This window comes from Lepisosteus oculatus, chromosome 19 (assembly GCF_040954835.1).
Source record: "Lepisosteus oculatus isolate fLepOcu1 chromosome 19, fLepOcu1.hap2, whole genome shotgun sequence".
Lineage (NCBI taxonomy): Eukaryota > Metazoa > Chordata > Actinopteri > Semionotiformes > Lepisosteidae > Lepisosteus > Lepisosteus oculatus.
Window position 1 is genome coordinate 8,316,068 of NC_090714.1, and position 15,371 is coordinate 8,331,438.

At 36.9% G+C, this 15,371-nt stretch overlaps 1 long non-coding RNA gene across 1 annotated transcript in view; it reads left to right on the forward strand.

The window, feature by feature from the left end:
* Nucleotides 1-2,838: 2,838 nt before the first annotated feature.
* Nucleotides 2,839-15,371, forward strand: part of LOC138224244 (uncharacterized) — a 143,008-nt gene continuing 130,475 nt past the window's right edge. The window contains exon 1 of the long non-coding RNA XR_011182633.1: nt 2,839-2,932. This is a non-coding gene — a long non-coding RNA (uncharacterized lncRNA). The remainder of the gene's footprint in view (nt 2,933-15,371) is intronic.

Below are 15,371 nucleotides of genomic sequence, written 5' to 3' on the forward strand. Positions count from 1 at the left end.
TTTATATGTATAGTACTTGAGGGCTTAGTTCTGTATGTAGTAATAATAATGTAGTATTATGAAAAGGAATGTTCTGTTTTTACAGTAATGCTGTATCACTGCAAAAATCAATAACATATTAATCAGCCTAACAGCATGAGAGTAAGCGATTCTAAAAACCCGATGTTTAGATCAGAAATCAGAAAGATCAAGGAGACTCTTTTTAGACATAGGGGCAACGTTAGCAAAATTTTTAACTTCCGTAAGTATTGTAAAAAGGGAAACATGGTGACACAGTGGTTAGCATTGCTGTCTTTCAGCACTGTGGCCCTGTATTAAATTCTGGACTTGGGAGTCTCTGCGTGGTTTGTCTTTTCTACCTGAGTTTCAAGTGCGTTTCCTCCTGGTGCTCAGGCTTTGGCCCAGGTTCTAAGACATACATGTACTTAGACATAAGACATGGTGTGTTAATTAGCTTCTCTGAAAATTTGCCCAATGAATGTGTGCATGTGTAACTGCGTATGTACCTGGCTCCCCCATGACGCTGTATTAGATAAAGAGGTTAGAAAATGTTTGGGTGAAAGTAATGTGAATGTAACAAAGCGCTCTTTAAATTAAGGTATATCTCTATATGAACCACATATAGTTCATTTACCAAATTAACTCAAGACTTTCTAGAGGAAACATACTGTGATGTTTTTTTTATTTCATACTGGACATACAACACGTCCCCTTCCACTTGTCCACTCTGCCTTTTCAGTTGTTCTCAGAACACTTCTTCTTGTGCTTTGCATCAGTATTCATACAAGAACACAAAGTCCCATGTGTTCTTTGGGAGGTGCTAACTTGCAAGAGAAAGTGTTGACAGCTACCAAAAAATGTCATATTGGAAACACAGACACATTTATTCGTGCTAAAATCAACAAACCAAAATACAGTGATGAGTTTTTTAACAAAACAAAGTATTTTATTACCAGACATGTTACGAAAGAAACAATAAAATTGCTGGATGCTGTGCCCATTTTAACTGTTACTGGTATTTATCCTCTTGTGAGTTGCAGGTTTGTGGGTAAAGTAATGCCTCCTGTTCTAATTTTTCAAGCCATTACTGCAAAGTTTCCATTCATGCTACCTGGTTCATATTTCTGTACTAGTTTATTTGTGAGTGTTAACACTTTTGTTTTGATTCTTATGTTATACACAGGATTGGAACCCACAACCTTCCTATTACATGCCCATATTACTCTTGGAACCTTTGCACAAGTAGAAACTACATGAATGTCAATTTAAAACTGAGAACAGGTAGTACTTTTTAAAACTTTTTTTACTGACAGGCTTGTTGTTGAAGCCAATATCTTAGCATCTTTCAAGAGATGGCTGGATAAGATCTTTGGATCAATTAGCTACTACCAAAATGGGTTTGTTCTTTGCTTTTGTTTTTATAAATTTCTCATGTTGTTTTTGACATTGGACTGTCAAAAAGTCCAGATGTACTGTTTGAAAATGTACTGTATATATTCAGTTTTGAAGACTTGCTTTAAAAATACATTTAGTAGTTTTTTATGTTATACTGAAAACTATCACCAGCTAATTCAGATTGCTAAAAGAATGATCTGTACTCACACCAAAAACAAAGATAATATAAACAGAAGAATAACCATACAAGACAGATCTAAAACATCCAAAACATACACCAAACAGCCGCAGCCCAGCTCCTTGTCATCCCTCTGTATATATTGTGAAACCACACCCCACAAACCCATTCTCACTAAAAGAAATGTGTGTCACGTTTTACAAAAAAGGACAGAAATAAAAGAAACACTGACAAAAATATATTGGTAAAGTGGATACTCACATTTTACCCGCTTTCCAACTCACTTTCTTAAAGTACACGTAGGACCTAGTATAATGTGAATGATATAATACTTAAAACTCCTGTGGGTTTAACAGAAATGGAATGATGCCACTCAGAACAACTATAGGATAGAGTATAGAAATATTGTTCAGCATAAAATATGAAGAATATTTTTTTAAGAATTGTATTTTCTTGTCACAAATCAAATACACCATAAAGAGAAAATCTTTACATATTTGTATAATGATAGCTAAAATTCTATATACAGTATGCACACATGTAGCAAAAATACAAAACCCACACACAAATACAATCTGGTTAATCATTAAGCATTAATCAGTTCAAAACATTTTGCTATACACACAACATCATTGACACTTGTCTTAAAAATGACACATTCTTTAATAGAATTATAGTTTTCAGAAACATCTGTTGGTTCACAATTTTCCACAGATTTCCTGCTTCCTAATCACAGGAAGATTTCCTTCCCTGATCTTCAGAGGCCTCTTAGATAGTAGTTCTTTTTGACAATGGAAAGGCCAAGGCTACCCTCAACCTGACTGAAACATTGATGCCAGTAATCAGGTCTTCACTTTACTAGATTAAACCCCAACCTTTTCTCTCACATACCTCCTCATCAGACGCAAATTAACCCACAAACTGCTGGTGTCAATTCTAGGGGAGGCTGAAATTTCCACTCACAGCAAGTATACAAACTCTAACTGGGTGGGCAGTCTAAATAGGAAGATGAAGTATAAAGGAGAAACAACAGCATAAAAGCAACATACATGCACACAACAAACACTGTTAGCCCCCATGGGGGAAAGGCTGCATAATCAATGTCCAATCCCTACCTACAGTAGCACCCCAAGGCCACTAGGTGTCACATTAGAAATTAACAATGGGTAGTCATACTTAAAAGTATGGTCTTTTGGTTATGAGCTCTTTGTAACCTTTGACCTAAAGGCCAGATGCCATCTTGCCAGACTCATTTTAATCTGGAACCCAAAATAGGTTTTGAGCTGTGTACAGAATTCAAAGCATCAGAACTCCAAGGATAAGATGTATTTCAGTGATCTGAGGAAAACCAAGAAATAGGTAAGAACCAATTCAATTACTATTGAGTACCACATTAGAAGGGAAAAGGAAAGGGTAAAGATTGTTCTTTAACATTATAATAACAAAGAGCAATTTCTTACATCAGTGCATCATCCAGGAACTATACCCTGTAAAGCATGAAAGCTGGTTTGCAAGACAGGTTTATATTGTAAGGCAGCATGTTTTTATCCTGGGGAAGTCAGGGAATGTACATCTCACTTAATGAGGATATCTGCTATCAGAAAAATAGTGCAGTGAACAAAGAAACACTTTGTTAATTTAACTTCATTTAACTATGATTAACCTTCTTCTAAAAGCAACTTATTTCTTTATCAGTAATAGCTAGTAATAACTACCTCTGGTTTGTTTTTTTAAGGTGATAACATAGTGGATATTAACCTTTTATCCATGTGTTTATTAAAGTCCTAAATGTGATTGTACTTAGGAGATCATCATAGTGTCTGAATGGACTGTTTTTGACTTATTCTTAATGTAATGCAGGGAGTATTATGAAAATGACTGTTCTGTTTTTACAGAGTTATCTTTATTTCACAGCAAAAGTCATGTAATAAGGCACTGTGTTACTTAAAAGCAGACAAAATTTTATTTAAAAAAATATATCTGCCAGTTTCAGTAGTCTTCTGCTGGTATCTGACAGCTTCTTCTGTTGACATCCATCCAAAGAAAGATAAAAGTTACTCCTGGACATTTTAAGTATAGATACTGACCTGTAAAATCTCCTAAACTGGATTACTAACTAGGGAATACCTGAATCAAAGCAGAGACTCAAAATGTTCTTTTCCCTTATACCTGAATTAGTATACAGTAAGTCTGACTTGTATAATTGCTGAACTTGTGTTCTGAAGTGAATACAGTACCTCATACTTTCTCTTAATAATACATAGTATTCTAATATTTCAATCAGTCAATGTAAATTGAGGAAGTATTGTGGAAAGCATTATTATTTCTTAGTTCAAGTAGGTACAGTAGCTGTGTCAGCATGCATAGGCTGCAAAGGAACAAGTAAAGGTTTATTCCAAGCTGAAAAGAAACAAGTTTCAGCTGTGGAGCCTTCTTCAGATGTGAGAAAGAGAGGAAAGTCAGGAGCTAATAAATAATTATTTCTTAGCTTAACAGATATTATTACCCAGGGTGACTTATATACAGTAATGCTAAAATACAAAAAGACACCATTCAAAGCAGTAAAAAAGGGAAAAAAATACAAATTCAAATGACAAGAAAATAAGGAATGGGGTAAAATTAAAATGCATGAGCAGAGCAGAATAAAAACAGGGCCCGTCACATACTGTAGCTTACTACATTAGCTGGGAGCCACTGGAAATCCCTGGTCTTTTCTTTGTGAGCAATGCCTTTTAATTTTTGTCTGCCAAGTCAACAGGAAATCTATTTGATACCCTGAAGATGGTCTACGCATGATGTCAGCACAATACCCTTTCTTAACTTTACAGCTGGACAGCATTTTTGTTTCCTAATATGTCAGTTTAGGTTACATGCCTGTTTAATTCTTTGGGGTATTTAAAGTCAGAGTTGCTTTTTTTTTACATTTTTGTAAATGTTTTAAAAGTTTAATTTCAAATTTTAAGCATGTTCAAAAACTGTATGTTCCAAAAGATTATTTAAGAAGCAAAACACACTCCTTCCAGGATATACAGAATTCCCAGTAAAAGTGAAGCCATTGCAGGGGTGAGATATTAATAATTCAGGAATCAAAGTGAAGAAGAACCAATGACATTTCCCCAGTCATTCTGTCAAACCAAATGTAATGTGGAGCAGATTTATCAAGCAAATGTTCCAGCACACTCCAGGAGCACAGGTTTCTTTGGAGATCAGCTCAGGGGTGCAACGATATTTGTGAATGTAGGGATGACAGTGTACCCAGTCTCTCTGGATGTCTTTTTCCTGAGTGTCTAAATAGCTCTGCATGTTAAATATTCCTCATTTAACAGCATAATAAAGAGATGGAGGTTTACTGTTTTGTAACCCTTATGTTGTTTAATTATGAGAGTAGGGCACTGTGGCTTAAGATATTGTTGTAACAGAAAGAATAAAGTTCTGGATCCTGAGATGAAGTTAAACATATTAGTTTATTGCATACAAGGAACAATAAAGCCGAAGTCTTGTTTCCCACAAGAAACAACAAAAACAAAGTATTGTTCAATGCGCCAGTACAAACTTTTAGGTTATATAGTATTTTCTTTTCCGTTTCTGACGAAACTCAGTCTGATGGTAAAGAGGGTTGTCATGGTATTTGGCTAGTTAAGAGATCCTGGCCAAATGGTCAGTTTAAGATTACACCCAGGGGGGATCCTAGCTTGCATCTGGAATCCTTATCAGTTAACCCCCTTTCCTGCCATAAACTCCACCTTGTGATTTAGAAGTCTAAACCTCATACAGAAAGGATTTAATTTAAACCCCCGTCTTCACATCTTTCTTCAATATTCACACACATTACATTTTTCTCATGCAGAGACCTAAAATAGTTTGGTTACATCTCGCGGTAGACCATTGTTGAAACATTCATTTGAACTATCGTGTGCACTTTCATAGTTTGTGATTAATCTTCAAAACATTCAAAGAAGGTAAAACGTCTTTCTTAAATCAAGCAGAATTTATACAGATGCAGCCATTCAAAATGGGTGGGGTATTTCGCGGCATACCCCGGTGGGCGTGTCGCAATATCACGCGGTGTCACGCAGTGTCACGTGGTTAATCGCGCGTCATTTGACACTCTGCCGGAAACTATCCGGCGTCACCTTGTAAAACTGCCAGGGGGAGCTTAACCTGTCATGTACAGCATTTGAGCTTTTAATTTTGAACTGTGTATTACAGCATGTTAATCATCAGTCATTAAAATGTTGGTATAGTTTATGAAAGCAAGATTGCTCAGTTGGACAAAAGTACACAACCTACCTTTATCAGAAATATTTATGCATCAAAGCCTTTACCGAAGATATTACTAATAGTATTAATAATGGAACAAGTAATAGGTTTATTCCATGCTGAAAAAAAGAAGAAAGAGAACACAACGTTTCGGCCTTGGAGCCTTCTTCAGGTGTGAGAGAGACAGGGCAGTAGACAAAGGTAAAGTAGCGGGAGAACAAAGGTTGGGAGGGAGGAGGAGTGAGAGGCGGGAGCAGGGGACAGAAAGAGAGGCCAATCAAGAGGTGTGAAGTCAGAATGGGTGCAGAGAGGTGTGAAATGAAACTTCCGATGAATGGAGAAAATTTAAAAGAACAGTAATCTGTCGTTAAGGGAAGGGAGAATGTGTGATCCTAGCTGGAGAATAATTTTAGTTTCGGTGGTCTTTCTGATGTATGAGTTCGGAAAACCGTCTTTGAGAACACAGACGGAGAGATTAGAGTGGTCGTGGCCGTCAGAGGTGAAATGAGAAACAATGGGCTTGGAGAGATCTTTAATCTTCACAGCCCTGACGTGTTCTCTGAAGCGGTCTCCGAGTCTCCTTCCTGTTTCTCCAATGTAGATGGCTGGGCATTTGCTGCAAGAGATACAGTAAATAAGGTTGCTGGAGGTACAAGATGCTGTCTGGGTGATCTGGAATTGTCCTGAGGGGCCTTGAATGAGTGTGGTGGTGGCTGTGTACTTGCAGGTGACACAGCGAGCATTGTTGCAAGGGTATCACCTGTGTTCTCAAAGACGGTTTTCCGAACTCATACATCAGAAAGACCACCGAAACTAAAATTATTGCTCATTAGAATGCTTTTTCTTTATATTTAGGCTCAGATTTCAACTATAGATCGTATTATTATAAACTTTCTTGGAAAAATGTATTTTATGTAAACCATGTTTGCTATTAATTCATTTAGGGCTAAAATACGTTCATTGTCTTCCAATCGAGTCGAGTTGACATTGGAAGCTTACCACATCCGGACTGTTAAACCAACGCATTAGCACGTCAAAGCCCATTGAGGGTATTGAGCCAGTATTGGCTTTAGTATTAGCCATACAGAACATTAAAGTGCCCCTTTTCCATTCAGCGGGTGCCTGAGCCGCTGTGTCCTATCTTCTGACAGTCGCTGTTGTGAATGTCTGTAGAGTGTATCTTATATTTTTGTATTATATTCCCTATTAATCAAACTCTAAGAGTATATATCGGCTTGTCCCCTCCTCCCGCCCCTCTCTGTGTACAGTGGAGCCTCCTGTCCAGCCAGCACATGTCCACAGACATTCACAACAGCGACATATCATAAAACGTTTGCACATATAGTTAAATTATTAGTTGTTTTTCAGGAAGTTAAAAAAACACTTGAATTAGTTATCCAGTCTCTCGAAATAAAGTTATTTTTCAAGCAATGCAACAAATGTCGGGCAATGTGTTTTTTTTAATCCAACATTGACAGCCACATCTTAAATCTTGTCAGTCAGGTCTTTTTTTCTCTAGTTGAATTGTGGTTTACACATCGCACGACTTTAAAAGCTAGAAAGACAGGTTTCGATTCACATTAGCTAGCGAGCCTTGTTAACAAAAAAAACTAATAATAATGTAACATGCCACTGTTTGTTCATAACAAAGTTAAACTGAGATTTCCTTAGATACGCGATTAAAAAAAAAATTAAAAAAATTTGAATCCCCGGCGGAACACATTCCATAAGAATCAGCGCTTTTACAGTATATATTGCCTTTAAAGGTGGCTTCTCAAAACACTTTACAGGATAAAAACAACAAGAACAGGAACAACAACAATATTGTATTTCATTGCACTTTGAAAACCAAGTAATAACTTAACTATACGTGCAAATGTTTCATATGTTGCTGTTGTGAATGCCTGTGGAGTGTATCTTATTTGCCTTGAGTCCTGGTTATCTCTCTCCCCCTCCTCCCTCTCTCCCTCAATTCAATTCAATTCAAGGTGTTTTATTTGCACGAAAGATGGGTACAATCAGTGTTGGGTATGTATATTTTGATATTTACACCCGGCGCGGCACAGAGGGAGCGTCTGCATTTATAACTTAGTTTTTAAAATTAGTCAAGCAATATGAAGCATCTCCTTTTACTTTTAAGTCCCTTAAATACATTGAGCACAGCTTTCTCACCACTTAAGATTGGAATAGTCAGGTTCCAAACTTACTGTATCTTGATACAGTATCTTTGTCTTCTAAGTATCTTAATAAACTTTCAGCATAGCTTTCTACCCGTTTAGATGTATATTTCTTGGGATTTTGGGATCAAACGTGGAAGGATTAGATTGTAATCATTTTTATTTGTCAAATACGTGATTGTATTTCTGAATGTTATGTTACACCTACAGTAGTTCACTGCTTTAAATACATCGAATTAAGAAAGTTATGTGTAGCACTTTAGATCTTTTTTTCTGAACCAGGGAAAATCTGATCATGTTTCTCTATAACAATAATAAAAAACTTTATTTTACATATCACCTTTAAAAGTGACACCTCAAAGCAATACAGTAGATCGAAAAACAGTTAAAAGGGACCAAAGTAAATACCAGACAAACGCAAACGTGTTTTTAATAAAATGCTTTTATTCATTCAGCAGAGAGTGAGAGGGACATCCAGCAGAGAGAGACACACACACCGGTTTCCATTGACAAAATTGTTTTTTTTTCAATTCCTCTTGTCTAACAGGAATGTTTTATTTGTGGACAGACTGTTAGACTAGAGGAAAAGAGCGCCTCCTTCTATGAAGCATTTCGTTGATCCGATCACAAATTCTTTTCCAGACAATACCCATGAAGGGGGAGGTCAATATAAATCAATATAAATGTTTATATTGTAACGCATACTGTCCAGCCTCCATTTCTCTATAAAAATTTACTCTATTGCACACACACACACAATAGAAGCAGGAAGCAGAAGCAGGGACCGTTGTCAGAAGGGAAGAAGGTGACTATTCATTGTTATCAAAAATGACTTAAAATCGATCATGTTGTGATATTTTGAAATATAAAAGTCAATTGATTGTCCATAATATCGCTATTCTATTTTTTCGAAGAAATGTTTGTTAAAAGAAAGGTCCAGCACCAGCTGGATTTGAACACACAACCTGTGAGTATGTAGTCAGGCACGTAGACCAGTAGGCTACAGGGGAAGTTGCATGAACAGGGAGGCGAAATAGCCCTACACAGCCCTGTCACAGTACACGAATATAATCATACCGTTATTAAATTCTTTAGATACGCGATTCCATATTATATTCCCTATTAATCAAATTCTAAAAGTATGCTTGTTGACTCCGGTATCTCTTTAGTTAAAGACTTCAATGCTTAAAATGTTTAGGGAGAAATGGAATACTGGTGTGTATTTTTTACTTTAAAGTACCAAGACCAGCCATATACTGTATGTTTATGTTCCAAAATTAATATTGTTTATGGCCTTCACACGCGTTACAGTATGCTCCTATTCTTTTTATTCTCAGCTACTAAGATTTCCCTTCAGTGGTAAAATTCAATATCTACAACGGGCACAGTAAAGACGTTTACTGTACTGTACGTCTTTCTACGGCAGACCAACGGACCACGAGTGCCCCTGTCGGTCAACCAATCACATACCGCCGTACCCCGCGTCATCTTGCGTCATGATGCGCGACACTGCAGCCAATTACCTGCGGTACGTGTCTGTACCGCTCACTTTGAATGGCTGCATCTGTATCTAGTTTGCAGTGTATGTGTTTTCTGTGGATTTTCTTCATGTTCATACAGTATGTATGTGCTGTGTTAAAATCTGTTTAGCATGGAAAATTCTTGAACTTGTGTGTGGCCTTCAGTGCTTGCTGTATCACACTTAGTTACTTTACGACCATGATGCCAATTAATTGTGCAGAATTCTTACACATCTGTTCTGCCATGGAAATCAGTTGATTTACATGACTCTGACACTTTCCATTCTATGCAATTTACAGTAATACAGTGTCTGTGAATTAAGAGCCATCTGGTACATGTAGGGTTTGTTTCAAGATCAGGACAGATGGATAATTCAATACTCAAGGCTTGTTCTTGAGAAGAATATATTTTTGTGCCTCTCAGAATGACCTTCTAAAGAAATGGTTAGCCCTGATAACAGTTATCAACAGACAGCCTCTATTTGTACAACCGTTAATTCATATAATGTATTTGAGAGGCTCTGAAATCTAAGGGCTATAATAGAAAATTGATTTTTTTTCATTTCATTTTTTCACAGAATCAGGGGTGCAAATTGTTTAAGGATACCTTGAAATACTTTGTTTCTATAGAAACCCTTTTATAAAGATAAAATTATCAATTTTGAGATTGAAAAGGGTTTTTTGTGTTTCTACATGTGGGTGTGCTTGAGTTCTTGCTTTCAGAGTATGCCTTTGTACGAAGGCATCATTAACTATAAAATACACATCTTTACATTTGCACTACGATCTCCTGGATCAAGGAATCCATATGACTATGTAAATAAATGCATTCTGATTCTGATATTTGAAGAATACTCTGTAGCTGACAAAGTAGAAAACTAACAAAAAGTTAAACTGATTTATCAAGATTATATCATATCTTACATGCAGAAACTTGCATAAAATGGAACATTATTGGAGAGGGAGCTGTTTTGAGAGCAACTGAAAAGACAGAAGTAGACATTTGGATGTGTTGTACAGTATGTCCAGTGTAAAACAGAAAACATATTAGCATGTTTCCCATGAAAAGTCTTGAGTTTATTTGGAAATGTACTGTGCATGTAGAGGCATACCTAAAAGGAGAGAGCTCTTTGTTACATTTAAATTACTTCCATCCATCCTTTTTCTAACCACTTTACCCAATACAGGGCCATGGGAGAACTGGTGCACATTCCAGCAAGCAGTGGGCGCAAGGCGGGGTAAACCCTGGATGGCACATCAGTCCACAGCAGGGCACACACACAGTCAAACACGCACACAGTCATCCAGAGGTAACAAATGTGAACATGGGGAAAAACATGCATTCTCCATGCAAATGGAATGGAATTCAACCCAGGGCTCCAGTGCTGCTAGGCAGCAATTCAAACTACCGTGCCTCTGTGCCATCCATTGTGTACATCATTTATGCCTTTGTGCTGGTCTAATAAAATGCATTTGCACAAAAGCCTGTCACAACATTTCTGGCTTGTAAAAATACAGTTTTAATATGACATTTTCATTGCAAACAGTTGTAATCCACATTGATACAGTCTCAGAATTGATTGCTATACAGAATTGCTATGCTTACTGTCAGCTGCAAGGAAGGAAATTTTCAAAGCATTTTTTTTTACTTTTAAATGAATTCATTAAAAAAAATCCTAGTTACCATGGCATTGTCACATAGCCAATTTGCCAATTACATGTCTTCTGTGTATTGCCACTGCTACCAACAGTATCAACATTACGAATTTGAAAAACCAAAGCCTGTCTAAGTATTTGTTTTATGTGGATCACCTACCTGAAGCTTTCATAGAGATGTGCTTTGCAAAATATCTTTTCCATCAGCGACACAGGTTTTCTCATTAGGATTAACGGAAGAATGCTGCCTGGTTGTAGAAAAGCCTTATTTTATTTAATTCCATTGTGTAAACCTATCAAATGTGCTGTGTGATTCTAATTTACCTAACACATTACATACATTGTTTTTAATTGGCTAAAGATAAGATTTTCACAAAAATGATTTTCTCCATTTACATACAAAGCAAATCACACTCAAAAATGTATTTTAACACATTTTACTCTTTTAATGCCTGCATCTTTAAACATTCCTGGTTCAAGATTGTCATCACTAACGAGATACTCTGGACTTGAATATGTAAATAATAATTAATATCTTAGGGTATCTGAGAGAGAACAGGCAATGAGAATTTTCATGGGAATTAAGCGCTAGATAGTTGTTAGCACAAGAAATATTTGTCCTGTTTTGTTAATTAGCATATATAATTTGCACATGACATATGATTTTAAGAACAGTAAAATAATATTTACCTGATGGGATGTATGGGATGTCTTAGCTGTTTTCTTTTTGTGATTGTACCTGTAAAAGGGCTCATTGGTACAGATCCTGTTACACAAGGTGATGTCGCTCTCTTGGAACCTGGACAGCACTGAAGAGACCTGGGGAAAGTGGGTCTGTGGCCATAGAAGCTCACATTCCTCTGAACAGTTGTGTTCTAATCCTGATAAGGGGGCAGAAGTACAGTCATCACTCTGGTGTCATGACTGGAATCACAGACATTGGTGTCTTTTAGTTGTTGAGATTGCTGTGCAGTGGAAAATTTAGTTTAAAGGAGGGTATGTAATATAACTCATTGGTACTGAGAAGTCTTGAAAACAGACCGGTGCCCATCTGGTGGACATCTGGTGTCAAACCATTGGAGCTGTATGACTGCTGTGTGACTCTGATCCCGGAGTTGCCCCTGAGTGACAGCGATAAAATTCCAGTTAGTTGAGGGCTGCACTTGCACACCGAGAAATGGTTAAATAAAAATTTGTTTTATGGGTGATAAAAAATCCTTATTTCCCAGTAACAGTCTAATGCTTGTATTGAAAGCATAATGATGATATGTTAATTAAAATCTCCAGAAGGTTTTTTGTGTTTGTACTGGGGACCAGTAGCCTTGTATGTAGATGTTTAAGCTGAGATGTGAACCTCTAGCCTACTGCCTTCCTACAGACAGGCTTAGCTTTCTAGCCTCTGCTTCAAATTCACTTGGCCCCTTGAGCACAGACCAGAAAAGCTGATATATCTCTGTTGCTCAGATTGATGCTGCCTTAATTGGCATCCCAAGCATGCCCTGTTGCGCTTGCATGAGATTCTGGCCTTGCATATTTTAACTGCCAGCTTCAGGGAAGGGAAGAAACACCTCCACTGCAAACTGAAAGGACAATTCAACCCTTACTGAAGCCAACCTACCTGTAGTGAATAACTAATTCACTATTGCATTTGCAGCCAAATCTGCACTTGTGTGTCCCATTCAGAAGTGGAGTGATTGTAACAGAGAAGGTCAGACGTGACAAACAAAATAAGATATACTGATGCACTGAATACAACACAAGCTTAAAGGTGATCAAATAAAAAGTATTCCAGAGAATAGACTAGTGACATTTTCCACTTCAAAAGAATTACATACATAAGAATGAAATTAATTTCAGACACTTCAAACACTTTACACTTTTTTAACTTTTTGATATACAGTAGTACATTCTCCAAAATTAAAAGGTACAATAAATACAGTACTTTGAATATAGGACAGCACTAATGCTTCATGTGATTGTGACAATATACTGTACATGTAAAAAAGACCTGCTCTTACTTGTGATAACATCATAATACACAATAAAACTGGGGTCACAAAATTTAGGAAAGCTACAGGATCTTCTAACTTAAAAGCTTTTAAGCACTCTGACTTCTCCTACATTAGGCTGTTGCAACAAATACTAAGAATATTAACAGATATATTCCTCTTAAATGAGTGCATCTATCTATTAATTTGTCTGTTACAGTTATTTAAGGGGTTAATAGAAAGTGTAAGTACCTCACATTAAGTGTCAATTGAAATTGATGGAAGGTGCTGCTTATTCTAGGCCTTTACCGAACTGAGCTGACTATTTTTGATGCGTTTTGAGGGAATTAAATGGATGAATATATTATAATATAATATAAGGGCTTCTGTATTAATTTTGAACAACAACAGTAAATAAAATGTATTGTATGTGCAGGTATAATTTTGATCTAAAAATAGAGTGGTATGAGTTCTCAAAATAATTTATCATAGCTGCATGTAATGTACAGTCATTATACATTTCTGTGTATAGAACTTGTCAATGGAGTTGTTTCCCCTTTCATTGTTCTATAATTTATCATTTAATGTGATTTAATATCAACACATGAAGTACAATAACCACAATCAAGTCTGAATGCAATAGTCTTTGAAAAGGATTTTGAAAAAATGAGCCACTTGACCACAGCCTGGCCTCCTCTCCACATCTTGATTGTCTGGTGGAATACTCTGTGACAAGAGGGGCACTGCAGTAGTAAGTCTTACAATACCTCCAACTTAAATATTAAACTTGCTTGTACTCCAGATGCCTCCTGGACTCTTGTCCTTTCACTTACTGATTTCATTCACATCAAACATGCCTGCTTACTCCTGAACTGCCCATTTCTCAACTTCTCTCTGAAGTGGTCACTTAGACATTCATTGATTCTCCCTCTCCAGTCATGTATGACCTTTTGGGGCAATTAATGTGCTTCAAGAAGTCATATTTCTCAGCTCAGAATTGTCAATGAATTATTTCACCATGCACTAAAACAAGAACAACTGAATTGCCCCCCCTTCCCTTTCTAGGTAGTCTTAGGGATGTGCTTACCATCATTGAAATTTGTTATGCAGCCTAATTTATTGCCTGTATTCTCTCTGTATCCCATGGGATCTTTTTGCTCTGTGAAAGGCTAATACAAAGCCCACATGAAGTTTTCGATCAAAGGACAACATGTTAATGAGAAGCCCACGCATCTGATGAGACTGCTGCTGCAATGTAGTTAACAGCCTCTCATGTGACAAACTTTCAATACTGATGAAAACATCATACTTCAACCCTGAACTCAGCTAGACCCTCAGTCCAAGTTAGCCATTCAACACAGTGATTTCGAACAATTTAGAAATAGTGTTTTAAGCTGTCTGCACTATCACTGCAAAACAAACCTTTAAAACATGCTAGAACTGAAATTCAGTTCTATTTTTCACTAATTGCCAAGGTGTAAGATGTTTTGAAATTGACAGATTGCCATTAATCTATAAATTATAATAGCACTTACATTAAGGAGTTTTCCAAACGTAAGATAAGATCACTTTATTGGTCATATACAGTTTCTTGTATTAGGAATTTGTCTTTTTGCGTACCCCAACTTTCTCTCCATGAGAGACACAGACAGGGAGAAAAGTTTGGGGTCAAAGTGCAGGGTCAGCCATTTAAACTGTGCCCCTTGAGCAGTTGGGGTTAAGGGCTTTGCTCAGGTGCTCAACGCAGCAGGATTCCTCTGCCGGCTACAGGATACGAACCAGCAACCTTCCAGCCACAAGCACAGATTGTTAGCCACAGAGCCACTGCCCCTCCCATAAATGTAAAGAAATGAAATAAAAATAAAAGAAATGTTTAAAAAATATGTCAACTGTGACAATCTTTAAGCTCTGCAGGACAAATCTGTGCCTCACATCCAGTCTTCTGCAGTTTGAATTGTTAATAGAAGACTTTATTAATATTTCAGCCTGCTTTTGAAAGACTCATTTTATGTATTTTGATAAGACATTATCACAATGGAAAAATGGAAAGTCCCTCAGACCTCAAACATGTGATATGTTATAACCAGTGTCTGATAATCCTTATTTAAACATCCCTGCAAGCCTAACACTGATGTGTGTACTAGCCGTTGAGTCAAAAGGTGTTGAGATTTCATTTCACATATCCTGTGGAACAGCA